Raw genomic sequence first — 24,821 nt, 5'->3', positions numbered from 1 at the left:
CCTATGGAGTTAAGTCTCAGATACTGTATTGGGAAGCCGGCCGAGTACTGGCACACACTTATGCACTGAATAAATAAGAACCATTACCTTGTATTTGTGTAACATACAGACAGGATTCCTTTTTGCCCTAAGTTCTCATTTCAGAAAGCTTGCATACATACATTTTGGACATATAGAGGCCCAATAACCTACCCAATGCACCACTGAAATATCTCCACGCTTCATTACTGGATTCACATTCTGCTGCCAGCTCTATATTTAAATTTGACTAAGGCTTGCTGATGATTACTGCTTCCCCTGGTTCTCATTGAGATCCTGGCTCCTACTCATAAAGGCTGCAGCTCAAATTGCCACTAAAATTGTTGGGTATTAACATTAGGAAAGGAGCAATTAAGACTGTGGATATACTGGCTTGCTTCTCAATCTCACCCAGACTCTACCGATTCTGAAAAGAAACAAGGGGACCACATGTGCCAGATACTCAGTGCATCCTTGGAATGCTGGGAATAGGAAAAGATTATGAATGGGTCATTACCTTCTCCTCTCCTCTCTGCTTTCTCTCCCAGTAATTTCCAGCAGTGATTACTGTGTGCCTAGAAGGTATCAAAAGTCACTATGCCAGCTACTAGGGACATGATAGTGATGTGATCATCACCAATCAGGGTCTTAGTCTCGAGAAGCTCACCTTCCTGGCAGAAAGGAGATGAGCAATACATGTGACAGAGAACATATTAATTTGGATAGCAGTGGGCATTGTGGAATTAACAGATGGGGCATGAGAGAGGGTGAGTGGAATAGATAGGGTGGGAGGGAAGGGCTCTCTGAAGATTTGACATTTACACTGAGAACTGAATAAAAAGAAGGACATTGTGATACTGATGTTTGAGGGAGTGACTTTTCCAATCAAAGGTAATGAGAAAATTCAAAGGTCTGAAGTGGGAAACATATTTAGTGAACTGGGAGTATAAAAAGAATGCCTGCGTGCTCTTGTGTGTTGCAAGAGAGAACAGTATAAGATGAAGTCAGTGTGATGAGGAGAGGCCATATCCCTGGGTGGGCATGGAAGCCAAAGAGACTGCTACGAGTTTAAAATTGAGCCAGGCATGGTAAGCTTGCACCTTTAATTCCAGGGCTCCGATGGCAGTGATAGGCAGATCTCTATAAGTTTGCAGCCACCCTTGTCTACTTAGCAAGTTCTAGGACCACAGGGACTACATAATAAAGAGACTCTGTCTCAAAAAAAAAAAGAATTTAAAATGTAAGGAGCTGGGATCGTATCTCAGTGGTTGTCTATCATGCACAAGACCCTGGATTCAGCTTCTAGTGCCCTAAAAGAAAATGAATTTGCACTGTATTCTCACGGGAAATGACTGAGGTGATGGAGAAAACAACGGACCTGACTTACATTTCTTGAAGGTAATTCTAGAGCTGGGTGGAGAATGGAGCAGGTAGAAAATGCTCATATTTCATAACCACTCTCATTGCAAGAATATATATATTCTATATTATAATGAAACCTCAACCCGGTCACTTCTCTATAGTCAAAGCTCGTCTCTAAGTGCAGGCACAGATTTCGGTCCCCTGTAGAAGTTCAAGAGGATGGAAGAGGGTCCTCGTGACAATTCCAGAGTGGGAAGTTGCTTTGAATGTGTGAATGTGGCATGTGATTCTCTTTGAAGTTCTCCTATTTCAAACTTACCTGCCTTTTAACTCCCACAATAGTCTCAAGCCGCCGCCGCCACCACCTCCCCCCCCTCTCCTCCTCCTCCCCACATCACTCAAACTCGCTGCATGTTGGAAGCACACAGGAAATCTTTAAAGATCAATATCCAGCCTGTGTCATTCCACCATTAAATCAAAATCTTGAGCTGGGTCTTGGTATTTTTTAAAGCTTTCCCACACGATCCCACAGGTAGTCAAGGCAGCTACTGGCTCACAAAAACGGACACATCAGAAACTCTGATAGTGATGACAAGTGGCATGGGACCGTGGGGCACCTGCTCTCCCACTGCCGAGTCCCCGGAGAGCCTGGGGGGAAAGGCTGTGATGGGCTCTTGAGTGACAGGCACATTGTGAAGCTTGACTGCACACACGCTCACACACAAGGGCCCCTCTGCAGTCAGAAGCATCTTGCTTCTGCAGTAGGCTGCCCAGGGTTTGCCAAAGGAAACTAGAGGACCGTTGCTTCTTAGAGGGATTTTGAAGACCTTGACAAAAATCTAAATAATTTGTAAAAAATAGAAACAAAGATGATTTCATCCCAATAGGATGCCTGTGCAGCTAAGCATCATAAAGATAGAAGCCACCCCTTCTCTGAGTGCCTGGCATCCTACAGAGCTCAAAATGTAAAAGCTAACACATCTTGTCAGGCTCTAAAATAAGGGAAGCAGCTTTGCCCACTTTCCTATTTAATTGTTCTGCATTTGTTATGCTTAACTGCTGGGTATTTTTAAAAGGTAAAGGGAGGGAGAGAAGAAAGAAAGGTGAGCAAGAGGGAAAGATAGTAAAATTAACCCTGATCGGGGAAAGGGCAGAATTTCGGTAAAGTGGAGCGATGCCATCAAGTTCTCCATTTGTCTGGAGTGTTGATTTGTTTTGACTTGTTTCTTCATAATGCAGGAAAGCGGACACAGTGCTAGAGAATCAGAAAACACCTTTTTATAGACTTTTCCATGCACTTAGCACTTAATTACATTCTTTCTTATATGATTTGATATGATTGCAGGTGTGATAATGTTTCTGAATCTGGCAAATTTCTCAAGAACACACTTGCTTTGCAATTTCACCAGCACCTGTTTGTGGGTCCCCATTGCCTGGACATCACAAATCCACACTGAATAGCCCAACTAAAACTTGTGATTGTGTTTGTTCTCTGCCCCATAATGTCCACTTTTCACGTGTAAATACAGCCCTGTAAGTAAGCAGCTGGCTCAGTATGCTCAGCCTAGCAATGGTGGAATTGTGGGATCTCTAAGTAGGTTGCCAGGAGTCTTAATCAATAAGACCTTGCCATTGTTAAGCTTGCTTAGAGTGAAGTTCCCTGTGTTAAATCCAGACACCTGCAAGAAGCAGACAGACACTGAATCAGGCAGAGCTTAGTGAGTCATGCCCCTGAAACATAAGGAATCATAAAGTCACTAGAATAGAGGTCAAGGATGAATTTCCCCCTCTCCAGGGTGAGCATTGATGTTACATGGACTAGCAGGAATAGTTATAGCCCTCGGAAGAGCAAGACAGCCTTCAGCAGGTAAAACAACATCCACAGCAGAGTGGGATCTGGGAAAGGCAAATACCATTAGCCCTAGTACAGAAGAACAATGGAGATGAAATGTTTTAAAGGTCTTCAAAGAGATCACTTAGTGACTGCTATCTGGGACTGTCTGATGCTGAGGCCTGCCCCGGAACTTTCTGAGAAGGATTGGGACCATGAGATCATAGCCTTCCTGATTATACACCTGCGAGGGGAGACAAAACTGAAAATCTCTCATCCACAGTGAGACTTGCTGCTCCTAAGAACCTAAGATCCTAGGGAGGCTAAGAGCTTATGGCTCAGCTTCTGCTACAACTGTGCACTCAAAAACATGGATCATAGTGAGCAAAAGAAGCCTGAAGAAAATGACAAATATTGCACTTTTTCTCTCCTTTGAGGACTCTAAACTACACAGAAACACACATACACACACACACACACACACACACACACACACACACACACACATCACATCACATCACATCATATCACAAGCAAGTACAGGGGAAGAGGGGATTATTTGATAAAGGCAAAGGGGAACAGGAGAAAGTAATGAAAGATGAATATGGTCAAAGTCAATGATACCCTCATACAATAAAAAATACAGTAATAATTATTCTATGCCATAGTAAAACATTTGAAATGCCAAATTTTGCCCCTAAAGTGAGGTCATGAGAAGTCCCTAAATGAAGTAGGTGTTTGGAATTTTTCATGAGAGTGTACATGGTCTTCATTGTTGCTTTAATCTTTTTTAGTAAATTAGGGCTTTTTAGCAAACATTTCAGAAACTACCAAAGCTTCTCTGCTGCAGTAGTATTTTCCATTTAGGCTCTGCTAATAATCTCACAGCCCTGCACATACAAGGCAGGGGGTAAGAAGATGATACCCCGTGGGCATCCGCAACTGGCTCTGTTAATAATTGTTTTCCCTTTCTCATTACAGTCTGACATTTTCGAAGCCAAGAGCCGTTCTACAGTCCATTAGCCTCTTGCACTGGGCTGGGAATGAGGTCTAGAATGAAGGGAAAGTAAAAATGGAAAAGCATGTGAGACCAAAATGGCACAAGAAAGGTGAAAAGTTTAATAAGTTCAGCTCCTCCGCTTGCTGACACCTGGAACTTCAAGGGCAGTCGCTTACCCAGAAAAGATCAGAAGAATGCTTCCAAGAGCAGGGAAGGGGTCAGCCTGCCCTCCATGCTCTGTGGGTTCAACACAAGGCTGATTTCTAGTTACCAATTACCAGTTACCACTGAAGTGTTTTGCACGGTAAACAGCCACTAAATTTCAGTGGCATACAAGAGTAAGATGCTGAGTTCACATACATGGGACTGATATGGGCTGGGCTGGGGTTGAGAGAGCTAAGCAGGTGACGGGACATAGATTTGCCCCTTTGTCGTTGAAGTAAACAAACACTACTCAGCATGCATGGCTGTGTCTGAGTGACATGGGATCCTGCGCAGTCAAGCTCTGCTCACATGGCAAGCGCAAACTCACAGGTCAGTGGACTGTTTTCTTCCCATGGGAGTGACAGCGGAATAAACACAAACTTGGAATTGACCTTCATTCCCACAGTAAGAGTCACCTTGGTCTGTTCCATCTCAAGAGTAACAGAATTGTACCAAAGTGGCCATGGATAGGTATTTCTTCTATGACCTTGATCACTTACTTTATGGATTGCAGATAGGCGAGTGGACCTTTCTAGAATACATTTGGAATATCCATTAGCAACTTCTTATCCACTGACCCTCTAAATGTTTTGGTGTGCATAGATTTTTATGTGAAGTCACTCATTTCTCTTTTACATTAGTAAACTACTAACAACTGATTGGCCGAGTAAAGTATGTTGCATGCCTTGCCATATTTAAGTGACATAGACTTTTTTAATGACTTGGAGTAAAACTGCCAATATATTTGATTGGTGTAAACAGCATGTTGTGAGACGGTAAGTATGCTGTTCTAATTCTGTTTTTAAAGTGTGTAGCATGCGTGTGCACACACACACACACACATACACACACAATTTAATTAGTTAATTTTAAAAGATTAATTATGAATCTAGAATAAAGGAGTAATCTATAGGTGGACACAATTTACCTTTGAAATCCATTCAACTTGTTGTGGTCCAAAGGTTGGTGTTCCCCCAAAAGTCTTACATTGAGGCTTAACAGTTACTGAGACAGCATTATGAGGTGGGGGACTTTGAGGCATAATTAAGTCATGAGATCTCTGTTCTCATATATGGGGGATATAAAAAGAAAGTGAGGGGACTGACCTGACCCTTTCACCACAGGAGATAGAACAAGAAGGCTCCATAGTGAAAACAGAGAGCTGGCTGAGACCTTGATTTTGGACTTGCTGCCTTATTTCTTTTCTTTAACATTCTTCACATACAATATACAACTTCTCTCACATCCTCCCCACCTTCTTACACCCCAAATTTATGATCTTTCTCGCTAAAAAAAACCCCACAGAAACAAAAATTAAAACTAAGAATCAAAAGACCAAAAAGACAAAATAAAATGACAAAATGAAACAAAAAAGTATATGAAAAAAACAAAAACAAAACACAAAACATGGGGTTTGTTCTATGTTGGCCGAACCCCTGAGCCCTGAGGGAAGGGGTTTGATGAGAACATCCCACTGAGGACTGACGTTCCCAGGTCTCTCACTCTCTGCACATTGTCTAGATGTGGGCCTTTGTTAATTCCCATTTACTGCAAGAAAACGCTTCTTTGATGAGCTTTGAGCAAGGTACTAATTGATGGGTATAGCAGTCTAACATTAGGAGTCATTTTATTGCTATGTTTGTTAATAGAATGGTAATAGTAAGCTTTCCCATGATCCCATGGCCCCTCTATGGACTTCCTAGCTTCTAAAACTATGAGAACTCACTTCCATGACTTATAAACACCCCAGTCTAAGGTGTTTTCTTATAGTCACTTGAATAGACTAGATGAACAGGTCATCTGGGAACTATTTCTCTGCACCTGAAGGGCTTTGCTATTTAGATAGACAACAGAAGACAGTGGGAAGGATGCTTGTCCATGATGCTTTTGCAGTTTCTGTCTTCTATTCCAGATGGCTAGAATGGTAATAGCAAAAACAAATTCTGAAGCCACTGAAGGTAACCAATCACGGACTTTATCTGAAACACCCTTAGAGTTCTTATGCTAAAGGGAAGTTGGGTTTCTAGACTGTAAATTCATTTGGTTTTGGGTGACTCACAACACCTACAAATTAATACAGTGGGATTACTAATTTTATGTGATTTTCTATGTTTTCCAAAATTTATATCTTCATTTCAGCAGCAATGTGCCATTAGCAAAAGAAACAGCAAATAGCCTTTTCAGACCCACACAGCTTCCTTCAGAACTATCTCAAAATTCTAGGTTCCAAATGCCTTGGGTGGCTATATTTTTTATTTATTTGTTTTCATCTTCATTCTGACTGAGTTTATAGGGCAGAAAATCAGCAATGATTTCTGGACCTTGCCATTTCTGATTTCTTCCCAATATTTCTTTATCACCATAGCAAGTTTGGAAGTACAATATACAATTTGAGGCTTAGGTCAAACTGGTTTTCAATTTCCTTTTGTAACATACTCCTTCAGGACAAGTTACCTGGACTCACAGAATTGAGTATCCATTTTTCTCATCTGCAAGCCCTGTAATATTATTTTGAGGACCAGATGAGTGTTTGGAGAGCAAGAATCATCCCAGGACATAACATGGCAAAGTGAAGACTTGCTTCACTTCCTCAATCTACAGAACTTTTAGCTCTAAGATTAAACATACCACGCTGAGAAGTCTCACATTTTGACCTGTACATTTCACTCTCTTCAGGAGAAGAGCATCGCAGGGTAGCAGGATTGAATGTCCCACTGGGTTCCTTCCCCTGGTGGCTTTCCTGTTAGGCAGGTGGCCAGCTAGTTTAGGAAGGGAATGTGTCGACAGGATTTGGAAGGTTAGCACAATATCCTCCCACCCTTCGCTAGTTTATATTTTTCGAAATGTGGATGAGGCAGGGAATCGTGTTGCCCTAGGCAGAAATTAAAGCCTACTTTGTGTAAACACAATTAAAAAATAAGGAGGGTGGAGGAGATGCACACGGAAGAAAGCCACAATCTACAGAAGCATTGTCAGGGAATTTTCCTGCATATGTTTTCTGAGAAGACTAGAAATAACAGTGCACATACATAATCATGAAGGTTGGTTTAAACTCAGAAACTCCTACAGCTCCCACTAACCTTTCCTTCATCCTGCACGTCTCCTCTCTTTAAATTAAATATGAAATCTACTTTCACTCTTATATTTGACATCTGCGAGCAAGACACACATACATGAACATTTTTAGGTGGTGAATCCTTAATGAAATATTTAATATTGTGACTTCAGCTTCTGCCTTTTCCTCTCTCTCTCTCTCTCTCTCTCTCTCTCTCTCTCTCTCTCTCTCTCTCTGTGTGTGTGTGTGTGTGTGTGTGTGTTGAGGGGTGTTTCTGTGTCTCTTTCTCCCTTTCCCCTACACACCTCTTCCCTCTCTTCCCCTTCCCTCCCCTCCCCTCCACTTCTTCCCTTCCCTCCCCTCCCCAGTCTCTCCCAGATTCTGAGTCTGTCTCCTCCTCTTTGGTATTCTCCTGTCTTGGTCCAGGTGGTGCACATCCTGTATTCCTGAGTCTTGTCATGCTGTATGTGAATCAGTTGTAAGAAAGATTTCTCACTTACTGTTCTTTTAAGCTTCCATATCGGGAACTGCAGAGACCACTCCGTGGTTAAGAGCACCTACTGTTCTTGCAGAGGAGTTGGGTTTGATTCCCAGCACCCTCATGGCAGCTCACAACCATCCATAACTCCATGACTGGGGATCCAATGCCTATGTCTGACCTCCACCGTTACCAGTCACACATACGGCTCACTTAAATGCATGCAGGCAAAACACTCATATCCCTAAAATAAAAATAAACCAAGCTTTAAAAAAAAAACCTGCCACCCTGCATAAGTGTGAGGTTTAAGCTTTCCAGATTAGCTCCCACTTAAGAAACAAAAGCGTGTGTGAAGAGTAGTGTCTCCTGTGCATATACATCCTGGTAGCTGTTTTAGAACAATAATCACACTGTGCATGGGATGCTTGTCCCTCGGGGCACATTTTTGTTCCTTTGCCAAATATGACTGGCATCATTATGAGAGTCTTTCACCACACCTTCTCTCCTAGGTTGAGATCTAACTTGATTCCCAGCCCCACCTTCAGAGCTATGGTTCCCAGGAGCAAGCAGAGCAGTCAGGTGTGAAAACTGAGACCTGAGTGTCAGTTCAGCTTCCCCAGGCTTCAATGCCAAGAACTCTAAAAAGCATTCACATTGAGGCCCTATTCCTACTCCAGTGAAAGGGGACCGTTGAGTGGCTCAAAAGGAAGACAGTGTACAGCCTGTCATCAAAGAGAGAAGCAGCCAGCAGGCAAGAGGATGCATGAAGGAGTGTTGAAGGCCCTTAGTCCCTCAGTAGGCTCTGAAGTGGGGCAGGAAGAGCATTCTGCAGGACCCTGTGAGAAAGAAAGCCTGAAGGGCAACATAAACTTCACTGTGTGCACAAAGAATCCAGTGAATGAATCTGCTCTGAGTGACAAGGAAAAGCTGTGAAATAGGTGGAGATTTGTGACTCCTACTATGTCTGCCATCGACAGAGAACACACCTTAAACACTCATTGTCCTAAATATATAGAATGCAGAATTTCATTTAAGCAGAGCCAGAAAGCAGGATGGAACAAAAGTCAGACTTCTGGAGAATGCTGAAAGAAATAAGACTAAGGGCTTTAGCCTGAAATTAAAGAAAAACATTTTTATCAACTTATAGTAAGCCATTAGATAAACAGATGGCAATCTTTGGGGCAAATCTTCCTAAATAAATGCATATGTATTACAGCAAATTATTCATCGTTGACTGTGTCAACACTGGGCTAAGCAGTGTACTTGTGTTAATTCTTTTAGTCATCATTATACAGCTAGGAAATAGCTCTACAGCTTTAGCCAATCGCATTCTTTTTCCCCCAGACTCTAGGCTCTGACCACTGCACTGCATCAGCTCTGGTTTGTTCTTTCCTCTTCCCTCCTGGATCTTCTCTGTTGGAAGCAACTGTTCTTTTACTCATCAACAAATCTTATCTTGTACCTACCTGTGACTGCTAATCGAAGCCATGAAATAAATGTTCAGCACTAACTTAAACTCCTTCCCTTCTAAGACACAATTTGACACCATCTAAAGTCAGAATAAGTACATAACACTCTTCTAACAAACTTATCCTCACTTCCCATCAGATCAAACTCTCTTGATGCCAAATGCTTACTGCGAAGCCGTAGAGCTCAGCTCTGTGTCATCATATCAGCTTGCGTTTCTTTAACAGCTGTCATCCCCATGGATACCAAAGCAAGTTACAAGTGCGGACCAACGTGCATCTATATATAGGTGTTGCTTCACCCCCCTGGGGACACAGTCTCTTAGCCTCTTGAAGAATTTTCTGACAGTTCTAAAGAGGAATTAAAAAAAGAAGAAGAAGAAGAACTTGTGTTCTATATCCATTCTAAGCAGAATAAATTAGAATCTAGGGAATAGTATGTCTCTATCCAGAATTCTCAATGCCTTGGGGGTTAAATGCAGCATTTAATATTACACTCTGGAGATGAAAACAGATTTTTCTTTGAAAAGTAGCACTGAATGAACACTTGCTCCATTTTTTGATATTTTGAACATCAAATGTTTACTTTCTTAATAAGCCTCATGCCTCTCTCTCTATTCCTTTTAAATTATGAGGTTTTCATCATATCCTCAAAAGAAGTCTTCCAGATCACAACATTCATAACATTTCTGATTACAAATAATTCCATCACACACCAACTATTTTTTATTTTTAGATTTATTTTTATTATTTTATAAATATGAGTGTTTCACCTACATGTAGGTTTCTATAAGACACGTGTGCCTGGTGCCTGAGGAGGGTGAGCCTTCATGTGGGTGCTAGAAATCTAACCTGGGTCATTTGCAGCAACAAGTGCTCTTAACCACTGAGCCAATTATCCAGCCCCTTTTAAAAGTATGCATGCATGTATGCATGTATGTATGTATGTATGTATGTATGTACGTACACAGACAGAGTCTAGCTGTGTGGCCCAGACTGGCCTTGAACTTGATGCATAGCCCATGCTAGCCTTGAACTCCTGACTCTCCTCTCTACCTCCCAGGGTTGGTATTACATGCATGCTATCACATCCAGCACATATCTACACCCACTATTTTAATCCTTGTCTGGATGCTGGGGTGTAAGAGCAGGAATATGGGGGATGGACAGATATGGTGCCTGATCACCAACATCTCACCATACAGCAGGAGCAATGGAGATATAAACAAGCCATGTACTATGAGACATGATATATTTCCAGTCTAAACCAGCCCCTAAGGAATACAGAGAAAAATGAATGAATTATTCCTGGGGAATAGGAAGTATCCAGCAGAGGAGATAGCATACATTTTCTAACAATCATAGTGTTGAAGAAAGTTCCCTGTGGGTCTCTTCTGTTGCTTCACATTCTGTGAGGTACCATCCTTTAACTCCAGACTATCTTCCCTGGGACCCTTGTAGAGTAAGCAGTCTGGGGAAAATGGAAATAATGTCTTCCTTCTAAGCAAAGAACAAACTTAATTAATTTTCCAGTCTAATAAAGACAATGGCAAAAAGTAGCTATACTTGTCACCCATCATGAGAATCAAGTACCCCAACTTTGGAGTTTCTCAGCTGTTACATAAAAGTTGAGTGACATCTACCTGGACAGCTCCTCAAATATTTACCCAGCATGGATGTGGAATGGGATTGTCCAAGGAAGAGTGTTAGGGTGGAGGGAGAACCTAAGAAAGGAAACTGATGAAGCTTAGCCTGTGGGTGTGAGGAGGCCAGAGGATATACAGCTGGGATAGGAAAACATTCCAAGATGAAGTCTTAGATTGCTCTAGAAAGCAATCCACACACATACACACACACACACACACACACACACACACACACACACACACACACACACACTATTTAGAAGCATAAAGACCTCTGTGACATTCCCTGTAGTCATGTGGTAGGGTGATAAAGATAGATATTGGATAAAAAGGGGGGAGAGGAAATTAAATGGACATTTTTCTAGTAATGTGGCTTGCAGGGGTTTTAGAGATCTATGAAGACAAAGCAAGGTTTTATTTGTTGTTCTGTTAGTAGAGATGGGAAATAACTGAACATATAATAATGACCCTATGGAGATGGAAAGATTGATTTTGCATGAGGCAAAAGATAATCAAAATATACTCTTGAAAAACTAAGGAAGTATGTGATGGCCAAAGACCAAGCAACGAAGAAGGAGACTCTTGCTGAACTAATTGAAAACAATAAAGAATAGGCCCAGGCCTGGATGTCTTTTCTCTTGACCATAACTCTTAGGAAATGACATTGGTATTGTTTTTATTCCAGTTTTCTGCATACTGTGTAAAAAAAGAAGAGACTAAATAGATTTGTGATAATTATATTGCCCAAAGTGGATTCCAGTAGTAAAACACAATCCGCTTTTCAAAGAATACTCTCTGGAAACATAAATCCAATTAAGGGGAAAAAAACAGGACTTACAGGGTGAGGGTCACTATATTTTAACAATGGTATTTTTGAAGTCTAATGATAGAGGTGAGCTCAGCCAAGCTTGGCAGTAGACTCAGGTCTCTTTGCCTGTTATAATTTCCCAGCACATCAGTCCCTCAGGAAGCTGGAAAGTTCAGTTGCTCTGCTGTTTTTGTTTGTTTGTTTTCCACCCCTTATCATGATTAGACTTACATTAGTTCTGAAGCCTGTCTTCCCACCTTTCTCTTCCAATTTCTAATTGACATCAGGAGACCTCGACCAGGAAATGAAGAAGAAATGTGGGATACAGTGTCTGTCTAATCCTGAAGCCTTCGTGAAGCATCAGACACCCTGGGGGGTTGTTTTGTTTTGATTTGCTTTGCTTATCATTTATATTCGAATTCAGCAAACATTCATTGAGTGTAAATTGGAGACCACAAACTAAGCTGAGCTGTGTTCAGTGTAGGTTATAAAGTTGTATTTTAATGAATGTATAATGAACAACAATAAAAAAAGCAAGATTAAAAACAAAGGATGTTACATAAGGGAGAATGAGCTCTATTCATTTATTCTGACAACTGTGATGGAGTTTTAATTACAAAAATACTTTAACAGTACACAGATGAACTTGCTGTTGTACATCATGTAAAATTAATGGAATAACCATAACGAAAGCTCTCGCTGTGACAGCTGGCAGCTTAATTCTTGTCATTTTTGCAAAAAGCAAAATTGTCATGTTTATGTTTATATAAGCATGTTTATGTATGTGCACATACGTGTAATACTGTAAGATTCTAGTATGGCACCTGAAAACAAAGATTAACTTTTGCCTCCATCATTAGCTCCATCTAATTGTTTAGCCATGGTTTCTACCTCTGTCTCTGCTGCATTCTCCTCACCAACATCTCTTGCAGAGTGTTCTGTATTCACTCAAATACAGCTGCTATGGCGGCAGCAGGAAGAGAAGTCAGGGTCTGAGATGGGGATATTCACAGAGACAGGGGAGTGGAGAAGTCAAGGTCACCATACCGCTAGATCAATGGCTTACCACCGAAGGCTGGTGTTTGAATCATCTTGTATTTACCAATGAGAAAGGCAAGTACATTGAGACTGACCTGCACAAAGACAGAAAGATTAAACATCTCCAAGTTAAGGGAGGAAACACAACATTGAGAGATATCTCACGCCCCACCCCCCAGGACTATCTAAATTAAAAAAGATTTCATGTAATTTTCCAGACTGTGAGCCAAAAAGTTTTCCAATGGTACAATAAGCTTTAAATTCCTTTTTAGATAAGTTATTGAATTAAACAGTACTCTTTAAAGTCTGGCATTGCTTACTGTGACTTTTCCCAGAAACATAAGGAATCTGGATAATTAATCCACAGGAATAGACCTAAATCTGGTAAGTTATGTTTTTCTTACATGTAAAGGAGACTTCACACTAACTCATCCCTAAGACAAAGCATTGTATTAGGTACAATGAGCCAGAGCTAAGCAAAAAAATTCGTATAATTGTAGTGATTCTCAGATTGGGATCTACATCTAGGTTGTATTATAAACATTGCTCTTATTAACCCATGGTTTTGACAGGAGTTTAGGATCTATTATCTGAGTTTCTAGAGCAATAGTTGTTCAGCAGCTGGGAGTAATGACTACATTACAGATGTAGTCACCCTTCTGAATACAATGCTACATTTCAATGATCAAACATTGGAAGTGAGGGGAAGATTTGCACATGATCAGCAATTTATCATTCAGTTTTCATAGACTCTGCCCAAATGATGGTATTTTCATTCTTCTTTCCATGGAAGCTGACCAGGCATGTTTACCATTACTGATTTCTAGCATGCTGTTTTGCTAGTAAGAGTTTTAAATTTGTTGAAGCCAACTAGTGCTAATTAACAGACATATGCTCTCTGGATTTTAAATGGACCTCACTCCGCAGCCCATAGTTTCTCTAGTATAGAAACCTATCAGTAATGAACCCTTGGCTTCTGCATCAGCGCCAGCCTTGACCAGTCATTCTGTCTTTTGTTTGGTTTGGTTTTAATATTCCAAACTTTGTAGATTGAATAAAGCGTTATAACTCTATGTCTACCTGGCCACTCAACAATTTTCAAAAAGCCTATAGCAAAGTTCTATAGAATCCTGGCCCTCCTGGAATTATTTTTGATGAAATGCTCAGATTTTATTCTTTCAACAAGGAGGGGGGAGACAGCATTTTACTAGTGTCTTTGCTATTAATTTAAGCTGATTTCTCAGCAGTCCCTAAAATGGTTACAAATTACTATCCCTTTACAAATCACTTTAATTATTTCAATTTATTTGATGTTCTCCTCCAACATATAAGCCCCGCATTGGCGTTCCACAAGAAGTCATTCTTAGAACTGAGAAATGGAAAAGATCTGGGCATTGATTGTCCCAGGAGGGGAGATTTGCAAGATCTTACTTCCTCTCACACAAAATAAGTGGATAATTTGTAGGCTGCCATCTGTTCACAATTATAGGATAAATAATTAAATATTCAAGGGAACATGTCTTAAATAAAAATGCAAGGATATTTTGTGCTTTGTGGAAATTGAAGCTAAATTTGATCTGATATAGAAATGATAACCAGTTGATAGTGGCAGATTCAAGTGTGACACTAGGGAGCAGTTTAAGGTCATGTCTGAGATCAATAGGAAGATGTTTCGGTAGGATTCTGCTATTTGGAGCAAATACACCAAAGTCAGGTGTCAAGAATTCATTACCCAGGGTTAGACTATTGTGTAAAATTAATGGCTTATGTTGCATATTAAAAAAAAATCTGACATCAGCAAAAATGGGCAGTTTCTATACTAGCTAAGCAAAACCAAGAGAAACACAAGTGGCAGTGGTCTTAATATCCAATCAAGTGAAGGCTGATTATCATATCAATATTGACTGTTACACCCATATTTACCTAGAAATATACAAAACTTCCAACTCACTGCTTAAGCAAGTAGGGAAAGTGAGTAAATCTCCATAACATTTATAATGTTTTTCCCTGGGAGTAATGTGGCATTTGCTTAGTCAATCAGTTGCATTTGATCAAAATAATTAAATAAATCCTGTCTTCAATAATGTACTATATCGGGCACAGGGGAGATGGCTCAGCAGGTAAGAGGACTTGCTGCTCCTCCAGAGGACGGGAGTTCGGTTCCCAGCACCTGTGCCAGGCAGCTCACAACAATCCGTGACTCTAGATCCAGGAGATCTAACGCCCTCTTCTGGTTACCCCAGGCACCCTTACACATGTGGTGCACATTCACATGCACTCATGTGTGCATGTACACACACACACACACACACACACACACACACACACACACACAGCAAAAAACAAACAAATAAAAACATCAAGCTTCAAATTAAAAAACATCACTACATGTTTAGTTCGGTTTCGAATCTCAAGCAAAGTATAGAAGAACACTTCCTGAAATTTATATGATTTCTTTTATACTTCTTGAGAAAGCATGGCAAATCTTAGTGGCAAGCCTTAAACTTGAGAAGTCTGTTCTTAATGTATGTAACAGTTCATATTGATTTCCATTATGCAAAGAAGAGTCTTTCCTCATAGCTCTGAATAGTGTATCTGAGGACTTCCCACTCCCGGCCTTTATCCAGTGTGTTGTTTTTCCAACTATAAGAGATATGTTGAAATCCCAGAGTGGATGATTTTGCTAGTCTTATTATTAATTCTTATTTTTATGTGTTCTCTCTGATTTTCAAGCACAATGCCTTCTACAGGCTGAGGTATCTATCAATCGGCTCATTCAACTCCAGCGCCTCCATCAAAAATATACCCCGTCTGATTCTTCATTGAAATCCTCATTTCCCCATAATATATCACACATCAGAAGCTTATAGGTTCCTAGGGAACTAGCTAAAGGTAAATACAAATTTTGCATATTAAAAAATCTGACGGGAATCCATCTCCCCCAAGATCCAGCTATACCATTCTTGGGCATATATCCAAGGAATGCTCAACCACACCACAAGAGCACTTGTTCAGCTATGTTCATATCAGCATTGTTTGTAATAGCCAGAACATGGAAACAACCTAGATGCCCTTCAACTGAAGAATGGATAAACAAAATGTGGTATATATACACAATGGAATAATACTCAGCAGAGAAAAACAATGACATCATGAGCTTTGCAGACAAATGGATGGATCTAGAAAAAAATCATCCTGAGTGAGGTAACCCAGACTCAGAAAGACAAACATGGTATGTACTCACTCATAGGAGGATACTAGATGTGGAACAAGGATGACTGGACTGCTACTCACATCACCAGGGAGGCTACCTGGAAAACAGGACCCCAAGAAAGACACGGGGATCGCCCAATGACAGAGAAATGGAATGAGATCTACATGAACAGCCTGGACATGAGTGGGGGTAGTGAAGGGCGAGGGTCGAGGGAAAGAGAGCTTGGAGGAGGGGGAGATCCCAGCTGGATCAACAACAGAGAGGGAGAACAAGAAATAGGAGACCATGGTAAATGAAGACCACATGAGAATAGGAAGAAGCAAAGTGCTAGAGAGGCCCACAGAAATCCACAAAGATACCCCCACAACAGACTGCTGGCAATGGTCGAGATACAGCCTGAACTGACCTACTCTGGTGATGGGATGGCCAAACACCCCAACTGTCGTGCTACTGAGAGATCTGGATGCAGAGATCCATGGCTAGGCCCCGGGTGGATCTCTGGGAGTCCAATTAGCGAGAATGAGGAGGGTTTATATGAGCAAGAATTGTTGAGACCAAGGTTGGATAAAGCACAGGGACAAATAGCCAAAGGGATGGAAACACATGAACTATGAACCAATGGCTGAGGGGTCACCAACTGGATCAGGCCCTCTGAATGGGTGAGACAGTTGATTGGCTTGATCTGTTTGGGAGGCATCCAGGCAGTGGGACCAGGTCCTGTGCTCATTGCATGAGTTGGCTGTTTGAAACCTGGGGCCTATGCAGGATTGCTTGGCTCGGCCTGGGAGGAGGGGTCTGGACCTACCTGGACTGAGTCTACCAGATTGATCTCAGTCCGCGGGGAAGGCTTTGCCCTGGAGGAGGTGGGAATGAGGGGTGGGCTGGGGGGAAGGTGAGGGGGTGGGAGGGGGGAGAACAAGGGAATCCGTGGCTGATATGTAGAACTGAATTGTATTGCAAAATAAAAAAAAAAATTTAAAAAAAAAATCTGACATCAGCATTCAATTCTACAGACTCTATCAGAATCATAATATGTATTTTTAAAAACTTCTAATTTACTGTATTTCAGTCCTAATTTATGCTAATCAAAATCAGAACTTCCTTCATTTTTAATAGTATTAAAATATTAATTATGCATGGCATGTGACACAAATGATTAGCCAAAATAAAAGCCATTGTCTCTGGCCAAAATTCTTCTAAAATGTCACCTATTGATAGTCTGATGAATTTACATTTCTTTGGCTCACTGAGAATGGATCCATAAACCAACTAGGTGAAATATATTTGTGTGTATATGTGTGTATATACATGTGTTTATCTTTACATAGTCTTTCTCTGAATAAGACATAATACATGTCATTGGGATTCTTATTAATTTATAACCTTTACTGGTTTTCTCCTGCAGACAGCTGATTCTATTTATAACACACGAACGTTGCGAGCTTGATTTTCAAAGGATATTATATTCTTCATTTCCAAACAACTAAATAGCTCTATGTATTTCTTGGATTAACTAGATTCATACTGTTTTGCCTTGGCAAACAAGAAGAAAAATGTCCTTCTCGGTAGAGACAATATGTTTTATCCTCCCAAAGTTACTCCTAATAAGATGAAAATAACCAGCAAATGAGGGTTTTCTTTCAGGCAGCCAAACAGAATCCCAAGGTTCCCATCCTTGCCGGAGATTTAACCTTGATTGACTGCTCTCCAATTTCTGTCAAAGACATAACTGACAGATACAACATCCTACAAGCAAGTGGTCTTCAAATGCGGTTGCACACAGCTGTGTTCTTACCCCATAGGCAGAGCTACTTTAGCTGTCACTGGGAACACAAGGAATACAGTGGCTCAGCTGTAAAATTAAGTTGAAATAAGGATGACGTATATTTCTGTCCTAGAATTCTGACACAAAAACAGAAGGCTGGTAGGGACATTCAAACTTGGGAATTATCACTCCTTTGAGGCCATGTGATGTGTTGTGAAGCTGTTTTCTCCAAGCTGAAGCATTCATTCCCTCCTGGAGAGAGCCTGGATACAACACATGAAGTAAATGAAACTTAAAAGGATCAGGGACCTCCTGAAATTTACAAGATTAATAAGGCTCCTCACCAAGAGTATAGAAGCAATAATATTTGCTAGAGAGAGGAAGCTTTCTGACCAGCTCAGCTGCCTGTAAGTGATGCAGGAAGCCCCAATGATGCAACTTTTATGAGTTGTCATCCACACTGGAGTGGGCTATTGATGACACACTTGCCTTTGACTATCATGCTCCTGTAAGTAACCTCCATAAATTCACTGGTTTGCTAATCTAGATTTGGGTGGGGTTATAAGGTCCAATGCCCTGATTTCCGTACCTATGTGAAAATAAAACTACCAGAGGCTTTATTGATTGAAAATATGATAGAAGGAAGATGTAGATGTTTTGAATCCTGATGCATGCCTCATGACTAAAATACCTCTTAAGAGCTTGGACTGTGAGGAAGCCATATATTCACGAATGTTCTAAGAATTATTCATACAACTGCTTAAGGACATACTAGGGCCGCATTCCATGTGAACCACTTTGGGAAACCAGATAAATTATAAAACATCACTGCACACCTCTCAAGAGTTTGGAACGTGAGCTAATGTAGTTCTAATATTATCACAGTAATTTTCTCTTTGGCTTATCCCCTCTGACTCCACAGGTTCACTGGGGTTCTGTGAGAACCCAGAGGTCAGATGAGCAAACCCTGGAACACTAGATAAATATTCTCCTTTCATTCATTCTCCTCTCCTAGAGTGTCCCTGAAGTCCAGCTGTATTTACCTTCTTGTGTGGCTCAAAGGTCAGCTAGCTGTACTACACACAATAACCTATTTTATTCTTGCAGGAAACCTGTGAAATAGGCAATAGTCTGTGCCCACGTGGAAGTGAAAAGTTAAGTCTTTGAGCAAGTTTAGTTAAATTCCCATGCTCATACATCTAAGAGACAGAAAAGCCAGGATTCAATTTCACATTTTTCTGACTCCAAAGCTTTACTTGTGTACGTTGAACACAGTGTTCCAACCTATGGTCTCATTTGATCCTTACCGCCGCTCTGCAATTCAGGAAGGGGAGAACCAATCACCTCCATAGAACTGAGAGAAAATACCCTTCATCTTGACGCTAGCTCAACTAAATCCAATTTTCGTTCTGAACCCTATTGACATAATGCTAATATCTGTGGAGCGTCTCAGAGTGTATAGCTTAAATGTTTAGCTCAGCCGTGTATAGCATCAAAGCTGAAATGCTTTGTAACTTGTGATACCTGGGAAGTGATCTGCAATAAGCATTTTTTTAATCTTGAGTTTGAAAGTAACTGCATCATATCCCTGAATAAATTCTGCAGATTGATGAGGGCCTGTTTGTTTGTTCAGTTAAAATGAGAATTCCTATGCATGCTTTGTGCTGCTGCAACCAAAGCACCAGACAGAAACAACTGGGGGATATATGCTGACTTGTGTTTTCAGTCTGTGGTTGCTTGCCCATGTGCTTAGGGAGGATATTACGACAGTGGGAGCATGCATTGGAGGCTAGTCTTCATTTAGCGGATAGGAGGCAGATCAGGGGATGTCATATAAGAAGGTGAGTCTGTAAACTGTTTTAGGAAGTTAGCAATATTGATCTACCATGTTTCTCAGATGTGATTTATTTAATTAGCTTACAAACTACTGGGGTTTCATGTGGTTTACTCACAGTCATTTTTTGTTAACGTACCTCCTATCCCTTAATTCCCTACCCTACTTCCCCCAAAATCTGAAAGCATTTAAGATCTAATCACTTAGCAATTTTGAAATATACAATAATTCTTATTAAGTATAGTCACCATAGCATAAAAGGCTCTGGAGTAATTTGTTACACAGCAATTGCTCATCAGTATACATATTGAGTCATAAGGTAGGGATGTAACTGAGTCTCAGAAACAATGAAACCAGAACACAAGTACTATAGGGACCCTTTTCATACTGTCCCTGCATTCTTTCATTGGTACCCATCATTCTTAGTAATTACCAATGATAACAACGCTCCCATTTACTCTGAAAACTCTCAACATTTTCTGACTTGTAGTCTCCAGCAAGTGAGACATCCCCTTAAAACTCTGGTCTTGGAGAACACTTCTGATTCACCAGACAGGAATCATCTGGTTGAATCATCATCACCTCTGGATCAATCCACAGTAGCTAGAGATGGGAAAAGGGGCAGGAGTAAGATTATAATGCAGGGAATGGCTGTCCCCAGTAGTCATGTAATTCAAGAGAGAAAAGAATATAGTTTGCAGAAACATCCAGTCTGAGCAGATCACTCAGTGCTGAGAATAAGACTACATCAACTTCATGTCACACTTTCAGCAAACGTTTAGTTCTGAGAACTTCCCATAAGCACCTATGTGAAATATGTGTAGAACATTCTCTTCTGTACATCCGTTTAAAATAGAGATGCTTGGGTCTCAGTCTAAAGTTATGACTTTATACCTCTGAATATTGAGTCTGAATCTGCATTCTGAATCAGATGTTTATACTTCCATAAAACTTAATATTGGAAAAAATGTGCTTAATAATTATTGCATTTTCAACAAAATCATTTTTCTTCCAAAAAATGTTCCCTGAAGATCTATTATAAATCAGATCTTGGAATTCTACTTACCACCTCTCTATCTTACAAGGAACATTCTCCTACACACACTGGAAAAGACATAATTTATGCCCAGAGTACAGAAGAAGTGGAGGATTTCATTATGTTTATCTCCTATTTCTTAGAGAAGGGCAGGGGATTTTTAGAGCACGGTTTATTTTACTTCAGTACTTACTTACACAACTGAATCACAGCAATGAGAGGGTCTGTGCAGCTGTCAGTGCTGTGGTTGTAAAATCATAACATATAACCTGTCTTGAAAATCTGTTGTTCCTGTTTTATTACTATATTTCCCATAAGTCATAAGGACCCCAGGAGTGACAAATTCCCACCTCTGCTTTTCCCCTGAGCCTCCCCTATCCCTGTGCCCTCCAAATCCCCACCCCATGCTCACAGCAGTCTTCTTCAGGCCTAGGACAGCCCATGCTACTCTTCCGGCTTGAGGCTGCCAATAGATTCCCTGCAGGTTTCTAAACAACACCAAATTATTTCCATAGCAAGGCCTGGCCCTCTTCCCATCTCTCTGACCCGTCTCCCACTCTCTCCTGTTTTCCCTCCTCTTGGCTCTTTCTCACACCCTCCAACAAGCTTTGGCCCCCAGGATGTTTGCATCTCTTCTTTCCTTCCAGATTCCTATGGAGGATGTTCTCACTCCATTCAAGTGTCTCCTGTAAGGCTGCCTCACTGAAAGGGCTTCTTGTTTACTGTAACACACACCCCACCTGGCTTCCTGTTTCCCAATTTCCTGTTGTCCATTTTCCTGTTGCTGTGCTATTTTCGGTGTAGTGCTTCTCAGTACAGAGCACTCATTCTGTGGAACGGACTCAGTAAACAGTTCTTGAATGAACGAGTGAATAAATAAATGCATGTATTAACAAGTAATGCCCAGTTTACTTCGTTCTAAAGGACTCAGGATTGTATTGCTCTTTAAAGTACCTAATACTTCCTAGAAGGCAAACGTCTCTTTCAAGTTCAGCTTCCAAATGTCCTTGCAAAAGAGCATGATCAATAGAATAGGTGAGATTGAATGGTATTGCAACAAATCAAATGCTTTGGGACTGTTTCCACTAACCAGCTGTGGTATACTCCTTGTAGGAAGGAACGTTCAGAGAAGATCTGGACTCACTTCCTGGTTAGGGCAGATTATAAAGCAAAGAGGATCACTCTCAAATCTGTAAGGTAAGGGGGAGTGTGTAGCACAGCCCTTGAGAGACTGTGACATATACATTGGAGCCTGCCTGGTCATTAAGCCTAAATTTACTGTCTAAGGTCTCTAGCATGTACATGTGCTTGGTGAATAATACATCAGGCATTGTGTGAATAATAAATCAGCACTTGTGATGATTATTGGGAAACTTTGAAGCATCTTCCAGGAAGGACCTGGGCCTTCTATGTTTCTAATTTAATATCTATTGCCTAAAAATACCTACTAGCTTTTTTGGTTTTTTTTTCAAGACAGGGTTTCTCTGTGTAGCTTTGCGCCTTTCCTGGATCTCGCTCTGTAGACCAGGCTGGCCTCGAACTCACAAAGATCCGCCTGCTTCTGCCTCCCGAGTGCTGGGATTAAAGGCGTGCGCCACCACTGCCCGGCTCCTACTAGCTTTTTAAGGGCAGAGAATGAACTCACTTTGTAATACCCTGGTTCCCAGTGGGCATCTAAGCATGATGAAGCCTTGCCATTTTCATGCTTTAACTATTTCCTGGTGTGGAATAAATCTGATTAGGCTACAGAGCTAATGGGAAAAAAGGTATCATTGTGTGTTGTGAATAGCACATTGTGTTCAAGACCGTCCCTCACTGAAAACAAACATTTTATAAACTAATACCACTGTAAAACAGATGCACCTAATCAATTGAGTCAGCTAGACGTAATTGACTTCTCAAAAGAGATTCTTGATCCTTATTTCAGTCCAGTGACCCTCACAACATGAATACCATGGCAGAGGTCTCCAGCTCAGGTCCAGTTGTAGTGGAGTTGCTAACAAGGCTCAGCTCAATGGCTTGGTGTGGGTCAGTAAATGCGATCACAGCAATGACAATTGATGTAATGTCAGAGAAAAATCAAGTGTGACCTGACAGGCCAATAATGAGGAGGACGCTATGGCTACAGCATCTATACACCACTTCTTAAACAAGATGTGCTTGGAGCCATTATTACTGAACTGTAGAAATCCACTAAATGTCAGGGACATACAGAACATTTTTAAAAATATATTCTCTAAGGTTCCAGAGTAGAAATTAACACTTAGTGGATCTAAGTTAGAACCATGAAGTGTACATTCTTAGGAAGCTTTGTAAGTGTAGCAGGAATCTTAGAGAGTCTTATTAATAAAAACAAACCTGAAGCCAGGTATTGGGGTGAATGCTGGAAGATCAGAGAAACAGAACAAACCACAGCCACGTCACCTCGCCAGTTCCTCAGCTGATCCTATTTCCTCAGACTGGAAGCCTCTGAGTCTTATCCAAATGAATCTCAGCTGAACTGCTGCTAGAAGCCTGAATGCTTAACCAGCCAAATGCTTCTAGTTTCTGGTTTTTATGCCTTATATATCTTTCTGTTTTCTGCCATCACTCCCTGGGATTAAAGGCTCACTTCTTGGGATTAAAGGCTTGTGTCACCATGCCTGGCTGTTTCCAATGTGGCCTTGAACTCACAGAGATCCAGAGGAATTTCTGCCTCTGGAATGCTAGGATTAAAGGTGTGAGTGCCACCATTTTCTAGCCTCTGTATCTAGTGGCTGTTCTGTCTCTGACCCCAGATAAGTTAATTACGGTGCACAATATTTTGGGGAACACAATACTACCACATGTAAGTGATCTCATGTCAATTGCTGTTGGTTTGTGTGTTTGTTTGGATCCTGAGGATTGAACTCAAAGCCTAACTCATAGCAGTTACCCTCCTGTTCTTATGATAAAACACGATAACCAAACGGGATTCATGATCAGCAGTTATTTTGGCTTACAGTTTCAGATGGGGAGTCCATAGTGGTGGGGGAGACATGGCAGCTAGGGACTGGAGCAGGAAGCTGATAGACCACATAGTCAACTATAAAGAGAAAGCTGTGGGGGCAGGGGGGGGGAAAGGGGGAGGGAGAGAGAGAGGGAGAGGGAGAGGGAGAGAGAGAAACTGAAGTGAGGTGTGGCTTTAAACTCTCAAAGCCTGCCCCCTAGTGGCTTGCTTCTTCCAGCATAACCACATCTCCTAGAGGTCCCACAACCTCCTCAAACAGCACCACCAATGGGGGACCAAATGCTCAAATACCTGTGCCAATGAGAGACATTTCCTTTTCAAGCTCACACATGCTAGCAGACACTTCACCATGGAATTTTATTCCCAACCTGCTTAGTAGGCTGGGCTTTAACCTCCAAGAAAAAAAAAATTTAAAAGAAATTTTAATCACCTTGCACTTTGTGCCTTTACTATAAACAAAACTTACGGGGCTGTTAATGTAAAAGATACAACATATAACCTCAAATGATGACCTACTTAAATTGGGAGTTGGGGGAATGAGGAGGAAAAGCATAAGAATATCATGGGCCAGATAGAGACTAGGAAACCAAAGGTTAAAGAGAAAATGAAAAGAAAGACCAGCAGATAAATATTAGTAAAAGAATATAGACTTAAATCTCCAAATTTCAGCTCAAGGTGCTTAGAATAGCTGATTTTAAGGACATGTACTGGGAATGTGGAAGGCAGAATCTGTGACTTTTTATTGTGGACACTATATCCCTGTCTTACTAATTAGGTACATGTGACTGCTTACACATTAACAGAAGGAGATTTCCCCCTCTTGTGTGAAACAACAGAAATAAGACAAAATATATAGAACCCCAGGTAATACACACACAGTACATCAGGCAGCGGAAAGCAGCTCTCTCTTGAGAAATAGAAAGATGGAATGAACCCCAGTATCGTCCAGCTTTCTACAATATGAATAGTTGTAAGTAGCAATGAAAGGCAGAAATCTCAGTAGAATCTAGAAGAATCTTTGAGGTACACACAGAAGCAGAGGTAAGAGCCTGGGAACACCAAAGCTGGAATCTTCTA

The sequence above is a fragment of the Peromyscus eremicus genome, chromosome 7 (genome assembly GCF_949786415.1).
Source record: "Peromyscus eremicus chromosome 7, PerEre_H2_v1, whole genome shotgun sequence".
NCBI classification, from domain to species: domain Eukaryota; kingdom Metazoa; phylum Chordata; class Mammalia; order Rodentia; family Cricetidae; genus Peromyscus; species Peromyscus eremicus.
This window is presented reverse-complemented; position numbering follows the sequence as displayed.